The sequence below is a fragment of the Nannobrachium achirus genome, assembly GCF_963921795.1.
Source record: "Nannobrachium achirus genome assembly, chromosome: 7".
Lineage (NCBI taxonomy): Eukaryota > Metazoa > Chordata > Actinopteri > Myctophiformes > Myctophidae > Nannobrachium > Nannobrachium achirus.
This window is the reverse complement of record NC_137816.1, coordinates 70,454,841-70,479,518: the sequence shown is the minus strand read 5'-3', so window position 1 is coordinate 70,479,518 and position 24,678 is coordinate 70,454,841. Positions and strand designations below refer to the sequence as shown.

At 44.1% G+C, this 24,678-nt stretch overlaps 1 protein-coding gene across 1 annotated transcript in view; it reads left to right on the top strand.

Annotated features, from left to right (window-relative positions):
- Positions 1-24,678, top strand: part of LOC308289114 (CD81 protein-like) — a 104,477-nt gene that overhangs the window by 816 nt on the left and 78,983 nt on the right. The window lies entirely within an intron of this gene.

Sequence of the window (24,678 nt, the reverse complement as noted above, 5' to 3'; positions counted from 1 at the left end):
AGTATGTTCCTACTGTCCATGACGACGCACCTCTATGCAGTATGTTCCTACTGTCCATGACGACACACCTCTATGCAGTATGATCCTACTGTCCATGACGACGCACCTCTATGCAGTATGTTCCTACTGTCCATGACGACGCACCTCTATGCAGTATGTTCCTACTGTCCATGACGACGCACCTCTATGCAGTATGATCCTACTGTCCATGACGACACACCTCTATGCAGTATGTTCCTACTGTCCATGACGACACACCTCTATGCAGTATGTTCCTACTGTCCATGACGACACACCTCTATGCAGTATGTTCCTACTGTCCATGACGACACACCTCTATGCAGTATGATCCTACTGTCCATGACGACGCACCTCTATGCAGTATGATCCTACTGTCCATGACGACGCACCTCTATGCAGTATGTTCCTACTGTCCATGACGACACACCTCTATGCAGTATGATCCTACTGTCCATGACGACACACCTCTATGCAGTATGTTCCTACTGTCCATGACGACACACCTCTATGCAGTATGTTCCTACTGTCCATGACGACACACCTCTATGCAGTATGTTCCTACTGTCCATGACGACGCACCTCTATGCAGTATGTTCCTACTGTCCATGACGACACACCTCTATGCAGTATGTTCCTACTGTCCATGACGACACACCTCTATGCAGTATGATCCTACTGTCCATGACGACACACCTCTATGCAGTATGTTCCTACTGTCCATGACGACGCACCTCTATGCAGTATGTTCCTACTGTCCATGACGACACACCTCTATGCAGTATGTTCCTACTGTCCATGACGACACACCTCTATGCAGTATGTTCCTACTGTCCATGACGACACACCTCTATGCAGTATGTTCCTACTGTCCATGACGACGCACCTCTATGCAGTATGTTCCTACTGTCCATGACGACGCACCTCTATGCAGTATGTTCCTACTGTCCATGACGACGCACCTCTATGCAGTATGTTCCTACTGTCCATGACGACACACCTCTATGCAGTATGTTCCTACTGTCCATGACGACGCACCTCTATGCAGTATGTTCCTACTGTCCATGACGACACACCTCTATGCAGTATGATCCTACTGTCCATGACGACGCACCTCTATGCAGTATGTTCCTACTGTCCATGACGACGCACCTCTATGCAGTATGTTCCTACTGTCCATGACGACGCACCTCTATGCAGTATGTTCCTACTGTCCATGACGACACACCTCTATGCAGTATGTTCCTACTGTCCATGACGACACACCTCTATGCAGTATGTTCCTACTGTCCATGACGACGCACCTCTATGCAGTATGTTCCTACTGTCCATGACGACACACCTCTATGCAGTATGATCCTACTGTCCATGACGACACACCTCTATGCAGTATGTTCCTACTGTCCATGACGACACACCTCTATGCAGTATGATCCTACTGTCCATGACGACACACCTCTATGCAGTATGTTCCTACTGTCCATGACGACACACCTCTATGCAGTATGATCCTACTGTCCATGACGACGCACCTCTATGCAGTATGATCCTACTGTCCATGACGACACACCTCTATGCAGTATGTTCCTACTGTCCATGACGACACACCTCTATGCAGTATGATCCTACTGTCCATGACGACACACCTCTATGCAGTATGATCCTACTGTCCATGACGACTCACCTCTATGCAGTATGATCCTACTGTCCATGACGACACACCTCTATGCAGTATGTTCCTACTGTCCATGACGACACACCTCTATGCAGTATGTTCCTACTGTCCATGACGACACACCTCTATGCAGTATGTTCCTACTGTCCATGACGACACACCTCTATGCAGTATGTTCCTACTGTCCATGACGACACACCTCTATGCAGTATGTTCCTACTGTCCATGACGACACACCTCTATGCAGTATGTTCCTACTGTCCATGACGACACACCTCTATGCAGTATGATCCTACTGTCCATGACGACACACCTCTATGCAGTATGATCCTACTGTCCATGACGACACACCTCTATGCAGTATGATCCTACTGTCCATGACGACACACCTCTATGCAGTATGTTCCTACTGTCCATGACGACACACCTCTATGCAGTATGTTCCTACTGTCCATGACGACACACCTCTATGCAGTATGTTCCTACTGTCCATGACGACACACCTCTATGCAGTATGTTCCTACTGTCCATGACGACACACCTCTATGCAGTATGTTCCTACTGTCCATGACGACACACCTCTATGCAGTATGTTCCTACTGTCCATGACGACACACCTCTATGCAGTATGTTCCTACTGTCCATGACGACACACCTCTATGCAGTATGTTCCTACTGTCCATGACGACACACCTCTATGCAGTATGATCCTACTGTCCATGACGACACACCTCTATGCAGTATGATCCTACTGTCCATGACGACGCACCTCTATGCAGTATGATCCTACTGTCCATGACGACACACCTCTATGCAGTATGATCCTACTGTCCATGACGACGCACCTCTATGCAGTATGTTCCTACTGTCCATGACGACACACCTCTATGCAGTATGTTCCTACTGTCCATGACGACACACCTCTATGCAGTATGATCCTACTGTCCATGACGACACACCTCTATGCAGTATGATCCTACTGTCCATGACGACGCACCTCTATGCAGTATGATCCTACTGTCCATGACGACGCACCTCTATGCAGTATGTTCCTACTGTCCATGACGACACACCTCTATGCAGTATGATCCTACTGTCCATGACGACGCACCTCTATGCAGTATGTTCCTACTGTCCATGACGACGCACCTCTATGCAGTATGTTCCTACTGTCCATGACGACGCACCTCTATGCAGTATGTTCCTACTGTCCATGACGACACACCTCTATGCAGTATGTTCCTACTGTCCATGACGACGCACCTCTATGCAGTATGTTCCTACTGTCCATGACGACACACCTCTATGCAGTATGTTCCTACTGTCCATGACGACACACCTCTATGCAGTATGTTCCTACTGTCCATGACGACGCACCTCTATGCAGTATGTTCCTACTGTCCATGACGACGCACCTCTATGCAGTATGTTCCTACTGTCCATGACGACACACCTCTATGCAGTATGTTCCTACTGTCCATGACGACACACCTCTATGCAGTATGTTCCTACTGTCCATGACGACGCACCTCTATGCAGTATGTTCCTACTGTCCATGACGACGCACCTCTATGCAGTATGTTCCTACTGTCCATGACGACACACCTCTATGCAGTATGTTCCTACTGTCCATGACGACGCACCTCTATGCAGTATGTTCCTACTGTCCATGACGACGCACCTCTATGCAGTATGTTCCTACTGTCCATGACGACACACCTCTATGCAGTATGTTCCTACTGTCCATGACGACGCACCTCTATGCAGTATGTTCCTACTGTCCATGACGACGCACCTCTATGCAGTATGTTCCTACTGTCCATGACGACGCACCTCTATGCAGTATGTTCCTACTGTCCATGACGACACACCTCTATGCAGTATGTTCCTACTGTCCATGACGACACACCTCTATGCAGTATGTTCCTACTGTCCATGACGACACACCTCCATGCAGTATGTTCCTACTGTCCATGACGACACACCTCTATGCAGTATGATCCTACTGTCCATGACGACGCACCTCTATGCAGTATGTTCCTACTGTCCATGACGACGCACCTCCATGCAGTATGTTCCTACTGTCCATGACGACACACCTCTATGCAGTATGTTCCATGACGACGCACCTCTATGCAGTATGATCCTACTGTCCATGACGACGCACCTCTATGCAGTATGATCCTACTGTCCATGACGACACACCTCTATGCAGTATGTTCCTACTGTCCATGACGACGCACCTCTATGCAGTATGTTCCTACTGTCCATGACGACGCACCTCTATGCAGTATGTTCCTACTGTCCATGACGACACACCTCTATGCAGTATGTTCCTACTGTCCATGACGACACACCTCTATGCAGTATGTTCCTACTGTCCATGACGACACACCTCTATGCAGTATGATCCTACTGTCCATGACGACACACCTCTATGCAGTATGTTCCTACTGTCCATGACGACACACCTCTATGCAGTATGTTCCTACTGTCCATGACGACACACCTCTATGCAGTATGTTCCTACTGTCCATGACGACACACCTCTATGCAGTATGTTCCTACTGTCCATGACGACACACCTCTATGCAGTATGATCCTACTGTCCATGACGACACACCTCTATGCAGTATGTTCCTACTGTCCATGACGACACACCTCTATGCAGTATGTTCCTACTGTCCATGACGACGCACCTCTATGCAGTATGTTCCTACTGTCCATGACGACACACCTCTATGCAGTATGATCCTACTGTCCATGACGACACACCTCTATGCAGTATGTTCCTACTGTCCATGACGACGCACCTCTATGCAGTATGATCCTACTGTCCATGACGACACACCTCTATGCAGTATGTTCCTACTGTCCATGACGACGCACCTCTATGCAGTATGATCCTACTGTCCATGACGACGCACCTCTATGCAGTATGTTCCTACTGTCCATGACGACACACCTCTATGCAGTATGTTCCTACTGTCCATGATGACACACCTCTATGCAGTATGTTCCTACTGTCCATGACGACGCACCTCTATGCAGTATGATCCTACTGTCCATGACGACACACCTCTATGCAGTATGATCCTACTGTCCATGACGACACACCTCTATGCAGTATGTTCCTACTGTCCATGACGACACACCTCTATGCAGTATGTTCCTACTGTCCATGACGACACACCTCTATGCAGTATGTTCCTACTGTCCATGACGACACACCTCTATGCAGTATGTTCCTACTGTCCATGACGACACACCTCTATGCAGTATGTTCCTACTGTCCATGACGACACACCTCTATGCAGTATGTTCCTACTGTCCATGACGACGCACCTCTATGCAGTATGTTCCTACTGTCCATGACGACACACCTCTATGCAGTATGATCCTACTGTCCATGACGACGCACCTCTATGCAGTATGATCCTACTGTCCATGACGACACACCTCTATGCAGTATGATCCTACTGTCCATGACGACGCACCTCTATGCAGTATGATCCTACTGTCCATGACGACACACCTCTATGCAGTATGTTCCTACTGTCCATGACGACACACCTCTATGCAGTATGATCCTACTGTCCATGACGACACACCTCTATGCAGTATGTTCCTACTGTCCATGACGACGCACCTCTATGCAGTATGATCCTACTGTCCATGACGACACACCTCTATGCAGTATGTTCCTACTGTCCATGACGACACACCTCTATGCAGTATGTTCCTACTGTCCATGACGACACACCTCTATGCAGTATGTTCCTACTGTCCATGACGACACACCTCTATGCAGTATGTTCCTACTGTCCATGACGACACACCTCTATGCAGTATGTTCCTACTGTCCATGACGACACACCTCTATGCAGTATGTTCCTACTGTCCATGACGACGCACCTCTATGCAGTATGTTCCTACTGTCCATGACGAAGCACCTCTATGCAGTATGTTCCTACTGTCCATGACGACGCACCTCTATGCAGTATGTTCCTACTGTCCATGACGAAGCACCTCTATGCAGTATGTTCCTACTGTCCATGACGACACACCTCTATGCAGTATGATCCTACTGTCCATGACGACGCACCTCTATGCAGTATGATCCTACTGTCCATGACGACACACCTCTATGCAGTATGATCCTACTGTCCATGACGACGCACCTCTATGCAGTATGATCCTACTGTCCATGACGACACACCTCTATGCAGTATGTTCCTACTGTCCATGACGACACACCTCTATGCAGTATGATCCTACTGTCCATGACGACACACCTCTATGCAGTATGTTCCTACTGTCCATGACGACGCACCTCTATGCAGTATGATCCTACTGTCCATGACGACGCACCTCTATGCAGTATGTTCCTACTGTCCATGACGACACACCTCTATGCAGTATGTTCCTACTGTCCATGACGACACACCTCTATGCAGTATGTTCCTACTGTCCATGACGACACACCTCTATGCAGTATGTTCCTACTGTCCATGACGACACACCTCTATGCAGTATGATCCTACTGTCCATGACGACACACCTCTATGCAGTATGTTCCTACTGTCCATGACGACGCACCTCTATGCAGTATGTTCCTACTGTCCATGACGACGCACCTCTATGCAGTATGATCCTACTGTCCATGACGACGCACCTCTATGCAGTATGATCCTACTGTCCATGACGACGCACCTCTATGTATGATCCTACTGTCCATGACGACACACCTCTATGTATGATCCTACTGTCCATGACGACACACCTCTATGTATGATCCTACTGTCCATGACGACACACCTCTATGCAGTATGTTCCTACTGTCCATGACGACACACCTCTATGCAGTATGTTCCTACTGTCCATGACGACACACCTCTATGCAGTATGATCCTACTGTCCATGACGACGCACCTCTATGCAGTATGATCCTACTGTCCATGACGACGCACCTCTATGCAGTATGATCCTACTGTCCATGACGACACACCTCTATGCAGTATGTTCCTACTGTCCATGACGACACACCTCTATGCAGTATGATCCTACTGTCCATGACGACGCACCTCTATGCAGTATGTTCCTACTGTCCATGACGACACACCTCTATGCAGTATGATCCTACTGTCCATGACGACGCACCTCTATGCAGTATGTTCCTACTGTCCATGACGACGCACCTCTATGCAGTATGTTCCTACTGTCCATGACGACACACCTCTATGCATCATGATCCTACTGTCCATGACGACACACCTCTATGCAGTATGATCCTACTGTCCATGACGACACACCTCTATGCAGTATGTTCCTACTGTCCATGACGACACACCTCTATGCAGTATGTTCCTACTGTCCATGACGACACACCTCTATGCAGTATGTTCCTACTGTCCATGACGACGCACCTCTATGCAGTATGTTCCTACTGTCCATGACGACACACCTCTATGCAGTATGTTCCTACTGTCCATGACGACACACCTCTATGCAGTATGTTCCTACTGTCCATGACGACGCACCTCTATGCAGTATGTTCCTACTGTCCATGACGACACACCTCTATGCAGTATGTTCCTACTGTCCATGACGACGCACCTCTATGCAGTATGATCCTACTGTCCATGACGACACACCTCTATGCAGTATGATCCTACTGTCCATGACGACACACCTCTATGCAGTATGATCCTACTGTCCATGACGACACACCTCTATGCAGTATGATCCTACTGTCCATGACGACACACCTCTATGCAGTATGATCCTACTGTCCATGACGACACACCTCTATGCAGTATGTTCCTACTGTCCATGACGACACACCTCTATGCAGTATGTTCCTACTGTCCATGACGACACACCTCTATGCAGTATGTTCCTACTGTCCATGACGACACACCTCTATGCAGTATGTTCCTACTGTCCATGACGACGCACCTCTATGCAGTATGATCCTACTGTCCATGACGACACACCTCTATGCAGTATGTTCCTACTGTCCATGACGACACACCTCTATGCAGTATGATCCTACTGTCCATGACGACACACCTCTATGCAGTATGTTCCTACTGTCCATGACGACGCACCTCTATGCAGTATGATCCTACTGTCCATGACGACACACCTCTATGCAGTATGTTCCTACTGTCCATGACGACACACCTCTATGCAGTATGTTCCTACTGTCCATGACGACACACCTCTATGCAGTATGATCCTACTGTCCATGACGACACACCTCTATGCAGTATGTTCCTACTGTCCATGACGACACACCTCTATGCAGTATGATCCTACTGTCCATGACGACACACCTCTATGCAGTATGTTCCTACTGTCCATGACGACGCACCTCTATGCAGTATGATCCTACTGTCCATGACGACACACCTCTATGCAGTATGATCCTACTGTCCATGACGACACACCTCTATGCAGTATGTTCCTACTGTCCATGACGACACACCTCTATGCAGTATGATCCTACTGTCCATGACGACGCACCTCTATGCAGTATGTTCCTACTGTCCATGACGACGCACCTCTATGCAGTATGTTCCTACTGTCCATGACGACACACCTCTATGCAGTATGTTCCTACTGTCCATGACGACGCACCTCTATGCAGTATGTTCCTACTGTCCATGACGACACACCTCTATGCAGTATGTTCCTACTGTCCATGACGACACACCTCTATGCAGTATGTTCCTACTGTCCATGACGACACACCTCTATGCAGTATGTTCCTACTGTCCATGACGACACACCTCTATGCAGTATGATCCTACTGTCCATGACGACACACCTCTATGCAGTATGATCCTACTGTCCATGACGACGCACCTCTATGCAGTATGTTCCTACTGTCCATGATGACACACCTCTATGCAGTATGATCCTACTGTCCATGACGACACACCTCTATGCAGTATGTTCCTACTGTCCATGACGACGCACCTCTATGCAGTATGTTCCTACTGTCCATGACGACACACCTCTATGCAGTATGTTCCTACTGTCCATGACGACACACCTCTATGCAGTATGATCCTACTGTCCATGACGACGCACCTCTATGCAGTATGTTCCTACTGTCCATGACGACACACCTCTATGCAGTATGATCCTACTGTCCATGACGACGCACCTCTATGCAGTATGTTCCTACTGTCTACTGTTCCAAATCAGCCTCATGGTGGCGCCATGAAAGGTCTAAGATTGGTGAAGAACACATGCCACCCTTTTTACATTGGCCTATTATAGCACCACCAGGACGCCTGGCCTGGTGGAGACCTGTGCTCGGAAGAGCACTGCTTCTAGTTTTGGTTTAAAACCAATTCCGGTTTGATAGTTCCAGCCAAAGTGTAGTCCTTTTTGGACTACAACATGACGTAGGCTGTTTCCTCTTTGCCGAAAATAGCCGATCTACAAGCTCACAACGCCTCGCGCTGCGAGGCGTTGTGAGCTTGTACATCTGCTATGTTTGGCTAACGTTCTCAGAATATGGATGCTAGGGTTCAAATGGTTAATATAAAAAAAGGAGGAAAAATGTTTCTATCACACAAAGATTTGGAGGACCCCCTGTAGTAACTCTGAGGACCCCCTGTTGAAGACCCCTGGTGTAGTGTCTGAATGTATAGTGATAATTAATATCACTATACAGCCTTTCTGAAGAAGGCTCGTAGCCGAAACGCGTACGTGTTCCTTTTTGGTGTGTGCCAATAAATAAGTGGAAATGTGAGTACTTTGTCCTCCTGATTTAAACATTGGGGATGTGCTACCTTTTTGGATTTTAATTCCTATTTTTTTTGTAAATTTGACTTTAGGTCTAGCACTCCGCTGAGAAAACTATTGCTGATGCGCACCTTCTTTTTCTTATGGGGCTGTTAAGTCTGACATCATTTTGTAGGCAGAGGAGAACTTTTGGGGCCAAAAGGTCCCAGCGCCCGTGATTTTTTTTACTATTTACAAATTTTTCTTCTATTTGTTGTTGAAAGGAAAGTGGTAGAATTATACTTTAGTTGTTATTTTTGTCTCGGATCTGTTGAAATAGCGAGGGACAGATATTGACAATAAATCTGCTTGGAGGTCTGACTACAAAATGATGTCACGGCTTAAAAGCCCCATATAATTAATATACTCTATTGGACTCATCCCACAATGCAACAGTACTGTGGAGCCTACACATCCCATCATGCATTGTGCAGAAAGAAAGACGATGATTTGTCATGCGACGGCAGTGACATCATCATGAACAGCCAACCAGAGGAGGAGGAGGAGGAGTTCTGCAAAAACCCTAAAATGAACGCAGTTATTAATCACCTCCATGTGTGGGTGGACTCACTGCTGTGTGTGTGTGTGCGTGCACGCGCGTGTGGGTAGCCCCCCACACACATTCCAGCGTGAGGGTGTGTGTGTGTGTGTGTGTGTGTGTGTGTGTGTGTGTGTGTGTGTGTGTGTGTGTGTGTGTGTGTGTGTGTGTGTGTCTCAGTGCCTCCCCCACCATTCCTTCCCCTTCCCGTGGCGTTCCACAGAGTTCATCAAGAATAGCAGATCTACAAGCTCGCAATGTATGCACATTGTGAGCTTGTAGATCGTCTGTTTTCGGCGTGTTTCGATCCGATGCCGTCCGGCAGAACAGATAAAACCAAGCCTTAAAGTAGGGTGACCATATTTTCAGCCACTCAAACCGGGACGCAAAACACTGTTGCCTAAAACCGGGACCCTAAAAGCAATGCGCACGCACGTGCCCATTCTCTAACGTCCGTGCACGCCCACACACACCGCAGGGTTGCAAACAGGCAGTGAGTGATTGACAAACTCAGTGTTGAATTCAGACACGCAATGAATTTGTTCATGTTTTCTGATTGGTTAGCTGAGCATGTTTTAATGAAAAGAACATGATAAATGTTGATAAATGGATTTTTACAGTGTGTTTCTCTTTTAATCATTTGCATGTTGATCAAGTTGATGAGCAACTAAATGCTAACTTAAACATAACATGAAGTCCAAAATCCTTGTTAGTAGCAACTGAGTGAAGGTAGTTATGATGTGGGGGTGTTTAGACAGATCAGCTCTGACACGACTTGTTATCTGGATGTGAATCTATTTTGTCCTGAGGTGTCCCTTTTGTCCCTTGGGGAGGGACTTGTATCTGACTGCTAGTTATGATGTGGGGGTGTTTAGACAGATCAGCTCTGACACGACTTGTTATCTGGATGTGAATCTATTTTGTCCTGAGGTGTCCCTTTTGTCCCTTGGGGAGGGACTTGTATCTGACTGCTGTATGGAAGGATAGAAGGATTTGTATCATGTGTATGAATACAACTGAGTTAAGGTATTTATGATATGGGGGTGTTGATAGAAGGTTTTTATCATGTGTATGAATACAAATGATGATTCATGATGTTGGAAAGAAGAAGACACTCAAATGAAAATATTGGACTATAAGATATCAGACTTTGACCACCACTCCTCTGCTGTCTGCATCTATTGACACTTCCTGCTGTACTGATGAGGACCCTGGGACTTCACAATGTACTGATGAGGACCCTGGGACTTCACAATGTACTGATGAGGACCCTGGGACTTCACAATGTACTGATGAGGACCCTGGGACTTCACAATGGGAAAGGAGGGTTAGGGTTAACCTGTGATGAACTCAAACATACAATGACTTGCTGCCTCAGTTGTTGATTCATCCAATCAACAACTATCAGCTTGTGACTGTCTCTGGGTGATGAGACAGTCACAAGCTGATAGTTGTTGATTGGATGAATTGGAGGCACTGAGTGCCTGCCTGCTACATTGACTTGTTGTTTCATTTAACTGTTGTCAAAGGACTGATGAATCCAATCAACAGCCTCAGCTTTCCACTGTCCCATGACTGCTTGTTGAGTAATGTCCTGCTTGTACTTTGGAACTTGGAGGTGTGTCTTGAAGAGGAGTGACTTAATTTCAATAGCCTATATAAACCTGTGTCTTTCTGTATTCTGGAGAACTTACTTTGAATAAACCATGGAAGGAACACCTTTTACCCTCCTGATATCTGGCCTGGCGTCTTTTCCTTTTCAAATAATATTACTGAGTTAAAGGTTTAATTTCCTAGCTATCAAATGTCTATGTATGCAACCACTGAAAACAGCTACTCTTCTGGTAAAAACCGGGACAATTTTGCAGTGAATGTTGAAAAGCGGGACATATTAGAGTTTTACAGATATTTGTCGGGACACCGGGACACGCAGCTTGAAAACGGGACTGTCCCGGGTAAACTTCAACTGGGAAACAGCTTATGGGCTTCTCTCCCCACACACACCCATTGTAACTTCAAACTCCATTTTAACCATGATAGATTCATTAAAAACACACATTATTATTTCTGGTGACTCATACTACCCTCCTAATATGTGAGCAGGCCGTGTTTTTTCAATAACTTTTTTTCATTTCTTTTGAATAATTCTTTGGGAAATTGGGAAAAAAATGAAATACAAAAAATAGTTTTAATAAAAATAAATGAAAAAAGTTATTACAAGTGGGCGGTGTGGTGTGGAGTGGTGTGGTGTTGGGCCAGTGGAAAAGGGGCTTACTTTAGACCACCACTGCCTTTACTACCCTGTCCCTGACCCCCCCCCCACGCCCCCTCCCCCCGCATTCTTAAAGCCTTCACAGGACTGGGTCAACACAGAAATAGGTCACCACACACACACACACACACACACACACACACACACACACACACACACACACACACACACACACACACACACACACACACAGGTCATGTTTGCTGTGACTTCACAACGAGGAGAGGCTGCGATTCTTATAAAGCAAGGGGTCTTCAACAGGGGGTCCGGGACCCCTAGGGGGGTCCTCAGAGTTACTACAGGGGGTCCTCCAAATCTTTGTGATAGAAACTCCCCTTTTTTTAGTAACTTTAACTGGTGCTTGCATGATGTAGGAGCATCAATGTAAGAAACCCGTTTCGTTTAATGGCTACAGAGATACTGTCCCCCCCCCCAGCCCGCCCGCCCGCCTGCACACACACACACACCCCCCCCCCCCCCGTGTGTGTGTGTGTGTGTGTGTGTGTGGGTTTGTGTGTGATTGTGCATGGCCTGAACAACAGCGCCCCTCCCTTAACATGTGTGGTCACAAAAGGTACTGTAGGCTAAATAGATATAGATACACCATAAAAATGTGAATATACAGCATACAATTTGTGAAAGTGACAAACGGGCTTCACAGTTATGTTAGGTGTGTTCATATGCTGATGGTGATGCGATTTCAGATCAATTGCTCCAGCCACTGAGGAGAAACGCTGTTTCAGACAGACAGACAGACACTCACTCAGACAGACAGACAGACACTCACTCAGACATTCGCAAAATTATAGTATAGATTGACCACTTGAACTATAGCGTCCATATTCGGATAAGTTTAGCCCAAAATGGCAGATCTACAAGCTTATAGATTGGCTATTTTCAGGCAAAGAGGTTTGGTGTAGAGGGGGAAAAGAGCAGACAAAGTACAGAGTGAAAGGTCAAGTTTATTACGTATTGACGGTTCAAGTGATTAAATATCTGAAAACACAAATTGACATGAATCCAAAATACACTGGTGATTGTGCTGTCAAACAATGAAACTATATGGAATCTATTAACAGGTTGTGGGGGTCCCTGCTTCATCTCTCTCTCTCAACTAAGGGGTCCCTGCTTCATTTCTCTCTCAGCTAAGGGGTCCCTGCTTCATCTCTCTCTCAGCTAAGGGGTCCCTGCTTCATCTCTCTCTCAACTAAGGGGTCCCTGCTTCATCCCTCTCTCAGCTAAGGGGTCCCTGCTTCATCTCTCTCTCAGCTAAGGGGTCCCTGCTTCATCTCTCTCTCTCTCTCTCAGCTAAGGGGTCCCTGCTTCATCTCTCTCTCAGCTAAGGGGTCCCTGCTTCATCTCTCTCTCAACTAAGGGGTCCCTGCTTCATCTCTCTCTCAGCTAAGGGGTCCCTGCTTCATCTCTCTCTCAGCTAAGGGGTCCCTGCGTCATCTCTCTCTCAGCTAAGGGGTCCCTGCTTCATCTCTCTCTCAACTAAGGGGTCCCTGCTTCATCTCTCTCTCAGCTAAGGGGTCCCTGCTTCATCTCTCTCTCAGCTAAGGGGTCCCTGCTGCATCTCTCTCTCAACTAAGGGGTCCCTGCTTCATCTCTCTCTCAACTAAGGGGTCCCTGCTTCATCTCTCTCAACTAAGGGGTCCCTGCTTCATCTCTCTCAACTAAGGGGTCCCTGGCCAGCAAGCGTTGAAGACCCCTGGTATAAAGTATATTCATTCTGTTCTGCTGTTGAACAGAAATGAAAGTGAAGCAGCAGTGAAACTCAACAGTTTCAAGGTAAAACTAGAAGCAGTGCTCTTCCGAGCACAGGTCTCCACCAGGCCGTGCGTCCTGGTGGTGCTACTGTGAAAAATGCAGGGCAAAGGTTTATCCTTAGCCTCTAGGGAGTGAGCTTACAAAGTTTGAAACTGATCGGTGGAGTTATAGGTAAAACCACAAATCGGCCTGCGCCACCATGAGGCTGATTTAAAAAAAAATAAGTGGCATTTCTTCCTCGGCCTAGTGGGAATGTGTGTGTGCGATTTCATGATAATTGCACTTTGCGTTTGTGATTTGAGGCATTTTGTTCAAAACGGCTCAATCCTACAAACTGTGGAAGCCAATTTTAGCCAATCAGAATGGAATATGCAAATTCGGATAGATCCGTGTCGATCACATGACTGTCGAGATACTGCCTACCGATTTGTAGGATTTTTGGACAAAATCTGTAAGAGTAGTGCACAGAAATGTGTTTTGCGAACATCGGCCACTAGGTGGCGCTAGAAAAGGCCCATTTGAAAAATTTAGGGCAGAGGTTCTAGATTGGCATCCAGGGAATGTGTGTGCTCACTTTGGCAGCGACCGGACCTACGGCGACTGAGATTAGGTGCTCACAAACTGCGAGGACGCACGGACGGACGGACGGACGGACGGACATACGGACGGACGGAGGGGAAAACATACTCTCCCCCATGCCTTCGGCTGGTGGAGACAATGAAACCTAAACGTCTCATTGAAGAGGAGGAGGAATGTGCTGCGGTGTGAAGACCTGCAGTCTGTCTTTAAATGAAGATAAGATTAGATAAAAACACACAAAGACCAAACAGAAACCAGTGTTGATTTTGTCGACTAAAACTATGACGAAAAAATGTTTGTCGACTGCGTTTTTTTCACTGACGAAAACGAAATAAAAACTAAGCTGTGAATACTAAAACTAAGACTAAATATATTGACAATTTCGTCAACAAAATAAAAAACTAGACTAAAACGTTAGGGAGGGACTGGTGGAGAAGAGAGTCATTTTATGTTTGGTTGCTCTCAGGTGTTGCGTGCTGAAAATAGCAGATCTACAAGCTCACAACTCGTCGCGTTGCGACACGTTGTGAGCTTGTAGATCGGCTATTTTCAGCACGCAACCAAGTGTAGATTCAGTCATTACGATGCCATCAAGGCCTGCCAAAATACATTTCAGTTGACTAAATCAACTGTAGATTTAGTCGCCTAAAATCTTATTTACTGTCATTTTGATTTGTGTTTATTTTTTGAGTTTAGTTTATTTAGAGGTTAAAATACAAGATTAGGGTTTATAGTTCTTTTATTTGTTTCTTTGCTTTGCATGGATGTTATTTTGAATCTTTGTTAATTGTTTCCTTTGGTTTGAATTCTTTATTTGTAAAACAGTTCCTCAATACTAACAAACAGTTATAATAAAAATACTTCTTTCGCCTTATTTATTTTGCATAAAAATAACGAGATTACATTTCTGGATCTTGGGTTCCTGCAAGCCAAAAGGGTTATCGCTCTCTCATGGAAAAAGTCAGGGAAACCTAGCATCGCTCAGTGGTTTAAGGAACTGTCTTTGTGCGTTCCATTAGAAAGGATTACATACACTCTCAAGAACAAACAAGAGCTATTTGATAAAATATGGGGGAATTTTATCCAGTATGTCAAGGACAATGATCTCTCGTACTTAAAGGAGGAACCAGGTATGGGGAAGCTGCATTCCCTCTGTGGTCGTTGGTCCGGCCCTGTGTCGTGGGACTCGAATAGTATATGTGCTCTTTGTATCAGAATGATTTAGTATTCTTATGTGTCGTGTTAGTGTCAGGTTTTTTGGTTGTTCTTTTTGTGTGTTGTTGTACTTTCTTCTTTTTTTTTTTGCCTGTTTTGTCTATTATGTGATCTTTTATTGTCTTGTATTATGTAGCTTTGTATGTCTGTAAAAAAATAAATAAAAGAATAAACATATTGTCTAAAAAGAAAATGATGTTGCATAATCCTTATCCCCTAGACTGGGGCAACAATCAGTGGAAAGGCCACCAACATGTTTTGTCAGAGTTTTAGTCGACAGAATCAACACTGGATTTGTATCTTCTGTATGAGTCAGAAGGCATGATGTCACCCCATGTCCTAATAAGGACGTCTCACTTCCTCTTTCTGTGGAATGTCTCGACCTCTGACCTCCCCGGTAACCATGACGACGCTGACAGGTCACCAGAGGTCAGCAGGTCATTGAGAGGAAGATCATGTTTCACTCTGTGAGATATTATGATGTCATTAACCAGTAAGACTCCCTAATCGGGAGATAAGCGACCGTTGGTCGCTTATCTCCACAAATAGGCCAAAAGTTTGTTTTACCAATTATCAAGACATACGGGCAGTTGACAGTTTGCCATGGTTACTCATTGAAGTTGAATCTCCATATATGGAGATAACCTACGCATCACACTAAGTCTGACCTCACCAGCCCATATTTGGGCATGAGCAACTTATGTCTCCATATATGGAGATATGATGACATCACACAGTCCTCAGCCGATGATGTGGCGTGATGTCATACAATACACAAACGAGCCCTACAGTATAAAGGGGCAATTCTTGCCAGGAAAGAAGCATTTCTTCGACTCAGACCTTATCGCCAGGGTTGGCTTATAGCAGCTGTCGGTAGGACCATATATGGATTCTGTTAGTGTGGATCTCCTAACAGGGCATCATCTGGGATACCATCCCTTTTATGCCCATATATGGAGATCCCTAACAGAATCCCTTTCATGCCCATATATGGAGATCCCTAACAGAATCCCTTTTATGCCCATATATGGAGATCCCTAACAGCATCCCTTTTATGCCCATATATGGAGATCACTAACAGCTAACAGAATCCCTTTTATGCCCATATATGGAGATCCCTAACAGAATCCCTTTTATGCCCATATATGGAGATCCCTAACAGAATCCCTTTTATGCCCATATATGGAGATCCCTAACAGAATCCCTTTTATGCCCATATATGGAGATCCCTAACAGAATCCCTTTTATGCCCATATATGGAGATCCCTAACAGAATCCCTTGTATGCCCATATATGGAGATCCCTAACAGAATCCCTTTTATGCCCATATATGGAGATCCCTAACAGAATCCCTTTTATGCCCATATATTATGGAGAAATCCCTGCTCTGAGTATCTGACATCAGTGTGATGTCACCTGTTTATGCCCATATATGGAGATCCCTGCTCTGCGTATCTGGTTGCTATGGTAAACAGTTGGTTGCTAGGGTAAAAAAACATGGTTGCTATGGTAAACAGTTGGTTGCTAGGGTAAACAGTTGGTTGCTAGGGTAAAACCATGGTTGCTAAGGTGGTTGCTAACGTACACTAACAAACCAGCAACAACAGACTGTTGCCACAGCAACGTACACAAAGGTGTGTGTACACATGTGGTGTGATGTCATACTGATGCAGAGATATGAGCAGGGCAAAGGTGTGACGTGTGACGTGTGACGGACGGACGGACGGCCGGTGGAGGTTTTCATAGTAAACTGCTCCCTGACGGTCGCAACAAGCTCGCAGCGCGGCACTCGCTTGTATATCTGCTACTTTTGAAAAAAAGTCGTGAAAATGTGTGCAAATCTTTGAATATATGTATTTTTTAAAGCGAACGTTTGCAACTAAAGTTTGGTTCTGGGTGGTCCCTGGAACTAGATATTTTTAGATGGGGGTCGGTGGACAAATACATATCAGTTTGGGGGTCCTTCACAAGAAAATGTTTGAGAACCACTGACATAGTAGTCTCTCAAGAACAGACTAACTGAGCTCCAGTTAAGTGAAAAGGACCTTTTCTTTGACGATGGCCGGCCAGATTGCTGACATAGAAACATAGGTTTTTCAAAAAACCTTAGAAGGATTCAAAAGACACGATTTTTTCAAAAACAGCAGATGTACAAGCTTGTATATCTGCTGTTTTTCAATACTTAAAGCATAAAATAATAATACACAATAATGTGTACCCGTTCTGAATGGGTGAATCGCATATAAATGTTTGACCTGAGAAGCCTTTTCTTTTTCAATTCATAAAACGTAAATCTGGACCCCCATCTGAAATTATTCAAAGATTTGCACAAATCTTCTTCATGGCTTTTCAAAAGGTAGCAGATCTACAAGCTCACAGTCCACTGTGAGACCAATAGAAATTAAACTCAACATGAGGAATATTTTTACTTTGATAGTTTTAAGCATATCGTGGTATTTTGCTGCTTTTACTTCACAGAACAGCAGAACGGAATAAGGAGACTTTATCCTAATTTAACCATTCAGGCCTAGACTTATTGAATGCTTTAGCTATTGAAAAATAGCAGATCTACAAGCTCACAAGCTTGTAGATCTGCTATTTTTGAAAAACTGTGACAGAAACCACTGACAGAAACATAGTCCAAAAAAAAAAAAAAAACCTTAGAAGGATTTAAAAGACACTTATAGAATCGGGTCAAAAATATTCAAAGATTTGCACCAATTTTCAAGATTAAAAAAAACAGCTCGAGTGCCGCGCTGCAAGCTTGTAGATCTGCTATTTTTTTAATATTTAAAGCATAAAATATTGCGTAATAAATGGGTTAAGAATCACAGCTACTCATCGTGTGTGTGTGTGTGTGTGTGTGTGTGTGTGTGTGTGTGTGTGTGTGTGTGTGTGTGTGTGTGTGTGTGTGTGTGTGTGTGTGTGTGTGTGTGTGTGAGTCAGTTGTCTCTGTGACCAGATGAGACCATGTCGTCATGGTAATTTGGGAGGAGCAGGGTGGTTGCTATGGTAACCGTGACCAGCGCTGACCAACCGTCTTCCTTTGAAGGAGAGGAGGAAGTGACATCACTAGGTTTCACCATAGCTAAGGCAGGAAGTGACATCATTAGCTCGGTTTCACCACCGCTGATGATGAAGTCAGAGTTCTGTGTTTACCCAGAATGAAACTTTCCCTAGCCTGACACTCAGCCTGAATTGACATTTCGTTTCACTCCATTATTCAGTCTGAACTTGCTCTGATCCAAGGCAATTTCAAGGATGGGCGTTGCCAAAGAGGCAGCCTTCTGCGATTGGTTCGTAGTGTTGTTTTGTGTGGCTGGCTAGTGGCTAGCCTGTTGCTTGCTAGTGCTACTTGCTAACCAAAGAAACAGGCAGAATAGGAGCACTACGAACTAGTAATCAAACACAACATAACATGCCTGCTACTGTGTTTCATAGCGAGATCGATACGATCGCATTTTACCGCATTTTACCACGACGCGATGCGCGGTACGGTACGGCGGCGGCGTTGGTGTACTTGGAAACGCACATGAGTTCTGGGAAACCCCCACCCACGCTGATCACAAGACACTGATTCACGACGCTGATTCGCCGTACGGATTTTCGAACGAGGAAGGCCTCTTCAATTGGAACTTCAACTTCAACTGGAACTAGGCTAAACTTTCCCTTCATCTTCAAACATTCTGCTACAACAGATGGCTGTTATCTCAACGTTTCCTCTCACAACATAATCACTAAAATATCGTCACTGTCGGGCAGAAACCTCGTATCTCCAAGTTTCAAATGTGTACGTCTTTTGGTAAAGCAAAGCCCTGCTTCATCATACAAGACTGTCGCACAAAAGTAGTGAAAACAGCCGATCTACAAGCACACGTTGTGTTCTTGTAGATCTGCTGTTTTCACTAGTTTAGTACATTTTATAGATGATGGATACAAAACGAACGGTTTTGGACGTACAAGGTTTCCACCCGACAACGACGATATGCTATAAATATAAGGTGCTGGGAGTGAAGATTATAATGTAGGGGTGCCTCGGATTAAAATAATATTTATGGGGTGACCTGAGAAAAAAAGGTTTGGGAACCCCTGCTTTAAGCAGTGTAACATGGCTTCAGTCAAACACCTTTAAAGGTGATACACCATGAAATTTCACTTTTCCTATTTTAAAACCTTTTTTTGGGGTCCCACTAGCACCTTCTATCCTCACAAAGTCCCATTTCTGACCGTTGTGTCTTTCTCTGGTTTTGAGAAGGCGAAGGTTAAAAGTATCCCACAGGTTCTCAAAACAGGCTATCCAGATTTGCTGCCGATTGTGACGTCATCAAAAAAAATTGGGGGGGGGGGGCGCAGTTCAGGCCAAAGGTGGTACTGCAGCTGAAATGCTCTGAGAGCCATTCAAAAACGAGAGAGGCTCTCTATTCAGGAGTGGTAATTTAGCCAAAACGTTTTTGGGACATAAACAATATGACATAAATACTGTTTAAATGCATGGTGTATCACCTTTAAGCAGTGTAATCAGGCTTCAGTCAAACACAGCTCAAGTGGTGTGACTGAGGTCCAATGGGAGTCAAGAGAGACGGAGTCCACATCAAACACACTCACAGGCGTACAGCCATCGTCACGGTGACGGATGACATCATTACAGTCATACAACTGTCACATGAAACAAGATGGAATGGCTTTATTACCGGAGCCACAAGGACAACCTTCCTTCCTTTGTGTCAACATGAGGAGGAGGCAGTGTTGTTTTTGACAGCAAGTTTTGATTTAGTTTCAGTCATAGTCATTTGAATAAAATGTCATTTAGTTTTAGTCATGATTTAGTCACCTGGAAAGTTTTAGTTTTAGTCAAATTTTAGTCTAAATATCATAAGATTTTAGGTGACTAAATCTACAGTTGATATAGTCAACTAAAATGTATTTTGGCAGGCCTTGATGGCATCGTAATGACTGATTTTACACTTGGTTGCGTGCTGAAAATAGCCGATCTACAAGCTCTGTGATTGTAGATCTGATATTTTGACATTGCCTCCATAGAAGACTATGGAATCCGCTAGGGCATTAACGAAAAAGTCGACTCCCACCAGAGAAAGTCGAAAGTCGAAGTTGAAAAAAAAAAAAATACTTTCTATTGTGAAAATAGCCGATCTACATACTCACAACATCGGCTATTTTCATAATTTCTGCCTCTTATATTTGACAAATTTGGACAATGTTTAATTTGCCATTTTAGAGGTATTAAAAGTCCTTAAATTGTCACTTTAGAAATATGCAGATACCCTCTATACACTTAAACTGTATGTTGGTTTGTTTACAGTTGAGTGAGAAAACAATGTTTCACATTAAGTTAATCATCTGGGGACCCCCCAAAATAATCGGGGGGTCGTGTTTGATGTGATGACGTCATCAAACGATAAAGTTGACTTCAACTCAACTTTTTACTGAGTCGAGTCGACTTGCAAAAATCACAAGTCGTTAATGTTAATGTAAGCAGACAGTCGTATCATTATTATCATTACATTATGATAACAACATTAACCCTAACAGTCATTATGATAAAACTCCCTTTCACACTGCCATGAAGAAGCTCTTTCACTGAACATCACCTCAAGGTCTGTCCTTGGAAATGGAGAGGAAACAATCTGTCTGCCTCTCAACACGCACAGAAAACAACCATTTTTCTACTCACACATTAGAGCAAGTAAGGAAGTGGGTTGATTGATTATTGATGAATGGATTGATTCATCACTTCTACTACTACACCACTATGATGTACCTGACTAAATACTGGTCTACAAGATACACTACACCACTAAGATACCCATGTACCTGACTAAATACTGGTCTACAAGATACACTACACCACTAATTTTAGAAAAAAATCGATGTTCTTTTTTTAAGTATCAAGTTGTCAATTATGTCAGTCATTTCTTTTTATAGCGAAGAACAAGAAAAACGAGGTGCTCAAGAGGTGACAGCAAAGTTAAAAACGTGTGCTGGGTGCTTCTAGGATCTGTGGGATAAACTTTGAAAAAGAGAGGAGCAATCCGAGCACTCAAAAAGTTGAAAGTTGAGGAGGAGAATGGACGTAAAAACTGTGTACTTTATTTCATTACCAAATAATAAAAGCCAACATGTTTCGACCAAGGCATTTCTTTGTATATTTAGGTTACGTGTCATATCTGCCATGTGCAACTTCAAAGCCTACTACAAGCCAGACAGAAATGTGATTGTCAATGACAAAAAACACAAATTGTTAATCGCAATTGTTTGAGTGACAATTAATGATCACATGTAGAATGTCATGATGGTGACAGCCTTAGCTACATGATCAATGATGTCATCACATGATCAATGATGTCATCACATGATCAATGATGTCATCACATGATCAATGATGTCATCACATGACCAATGATAAAACCGTGATAAAAAAACACTCACAATAATCGTATCGTGATATCGTCATGCACTGGGATTAATTCACCTTTTATTTGCCGAGTTGCATATCCCCTGCCCCTTCTTTATACTTACTTACTTACTGTTTAGACTCTTTTTTTGTTCTCTCATTTTTCTTTTCTTTACATATCTACTGCATAGTACTGTGTTCTATTCGTCTGTCATTCAATGTTATATGAGATACTTAAATGGTTTCCTGTGGAAATAAGCTTAGTCTTTTCATGGATCTCCTTTTAGTAGACCTTGTACCAGTGAACTGTACCGTCATGAAACTGTACCTTTTCCTATGCAAACTTCTAATAAAGACTTCAATCAATCAATCAATCAAACCACTTAAACCCTCTATAATTGGTAAAAGGTATTTATAATAGGCTATACGTACTTGATATTTGTTTTCACTTCATCAAATGTCTTTGCCAAAAAATAGCCGACCTACAAGCTCACAACGCGTCGCACTGTGACGCGTTGTGAGCTTGTAGGTTGGCTATTTTTTGGGCAAATGTTCTGCCTCAGCATAATGGATTTAGATTATCGATTATAATATTGTGAATTTATTTTGTCACAATAGTGACATTTTCATATCGTCCCGTCCTCCTGGTCGTTACAACACTATGGACTCTAAAAACAAGCAGGGGAAAAAAGCGTCTAAAACACTTTTTATGAGATGGCTTGTTTTAATGGCCTCCTCTACTGAAAGACTTTGTGGGATTTTTCCAGGGCTGCTACCATTAACCAGACCACTCTGCTGTTCTTCTTTCAACACAATTAATCTGTCTTTCCTGTAGGAAAGAGATCACTTTTTCTTCTTACTATTTCTTCCCTATAATATATATATATATATATATATATCCCATAACCCTATAATATATATATACGTATCATTGGTTCTCAAACTCTGTTGGTTGCAGTTACCGGTACCCTTATTTCCCACTAAGCAATTTGGGGGTTAAATCGCGTTCAAATGACGTCTTCGCCGTAACCGGACGTCTAGCTAGATCCGGTCTGTGACGAGTTTAAATTTTAAAGTTTTTTCACCGGCTAGTATAGACTAGACATTGTATCACCGTCATTTAAACGCCGTTAGCGGCCGCTAACGGCCGCCGAAAGTAGTGAAAATGTAGTGAAAATGATGGCAGCCAGCAGGGTTTAAAATCACTATTCCTTGGTTCTGAGCACCGTATGCTACTCGAACCACCGCAGCTAATCGTATTTGTAATGATTTCTTACACTCTTATTGTTTGACACTGGGAGTCGACGGGGTTCGAACTCCTGACCTTCTGTTAATGAAACCTGTGCGCTACCGCTAGACCACGGCACAGCTTGTTACTTGTATGTATTCCAGCAGCTATTAGTAGTTGACATATCGCCTCCCGCTGTTCGTTTGAGGTCGGTGCATTTTGTTTGACAACACAAACTAACTTTATATTGATGCATAGCTATAAAACGATTTTATTTAATCATTATCGTATGGTGGGGGTGGGGAGACATGCAGTCTTGTGTGTTTGTCTGTTGGTGTCAGAATGAATTATGTAACTCAGAGAAGTAATAGTATATTATTAAGGTAGAACCGGGATGAGATACTGTTAGCATCTGATAATGAACAACTTGATAAAAATGTATTTAAAAAAAAAGATGGTCTAACACACGTTTGTCCTAAACCGTTAAATGGAAGCGTTCAGATGACGGCTACAACTCAACTAGACTATATAGTGAAATTGGCTCTTAAAATTACTTTAGTCCAATATTTGAAAACCAGGTGTGGATATTAAAGCTGTTTTTTTAATCAACAAGTATGGAATAATGGATTAAATGTAATCAGCTACAATCGGTCTATAGACAGACTGACGATAGACGGTTCAAATGAGGGCTAAACATAACCATTGGGCTAAATGACGGCTAGTGTTTACTGGGTTCTGAAGCCCAATGTTCCCCCTTCCCCTGGATCATACATGGGCAACTGGTGGCCCGGGGGCCACATGTGGCCCCAACCTTCACTTAATGCGGCCCTCAGGTTAATATTGGAATACTGAATATATTATTGATTTCAGCTGTTACAATTCCAAACATGAAACGCTTTAAAGAATTCAGTGGTTTTAAACCAAAATGTGTAACTAGTGAATCTCCAAACAGTGTGACGTATAATGCAATGTAAACAGTGTGTGTGTGTGTGTGTGTGTGTGTGTGTGTGTGTGTGTGTGTGTGTGTGTGTGTGTGTGTGTGTGTGTGTGTGTGTGTGTGTGTGTGTGCGTGCGTGTGCGTGGTTGTACACTCAGAGTTTCCGTATGATTCGTCATCCAAGCGAAAAAAACATGACTCACAAACGCAGGGATTCACCCTATGGGATTCACC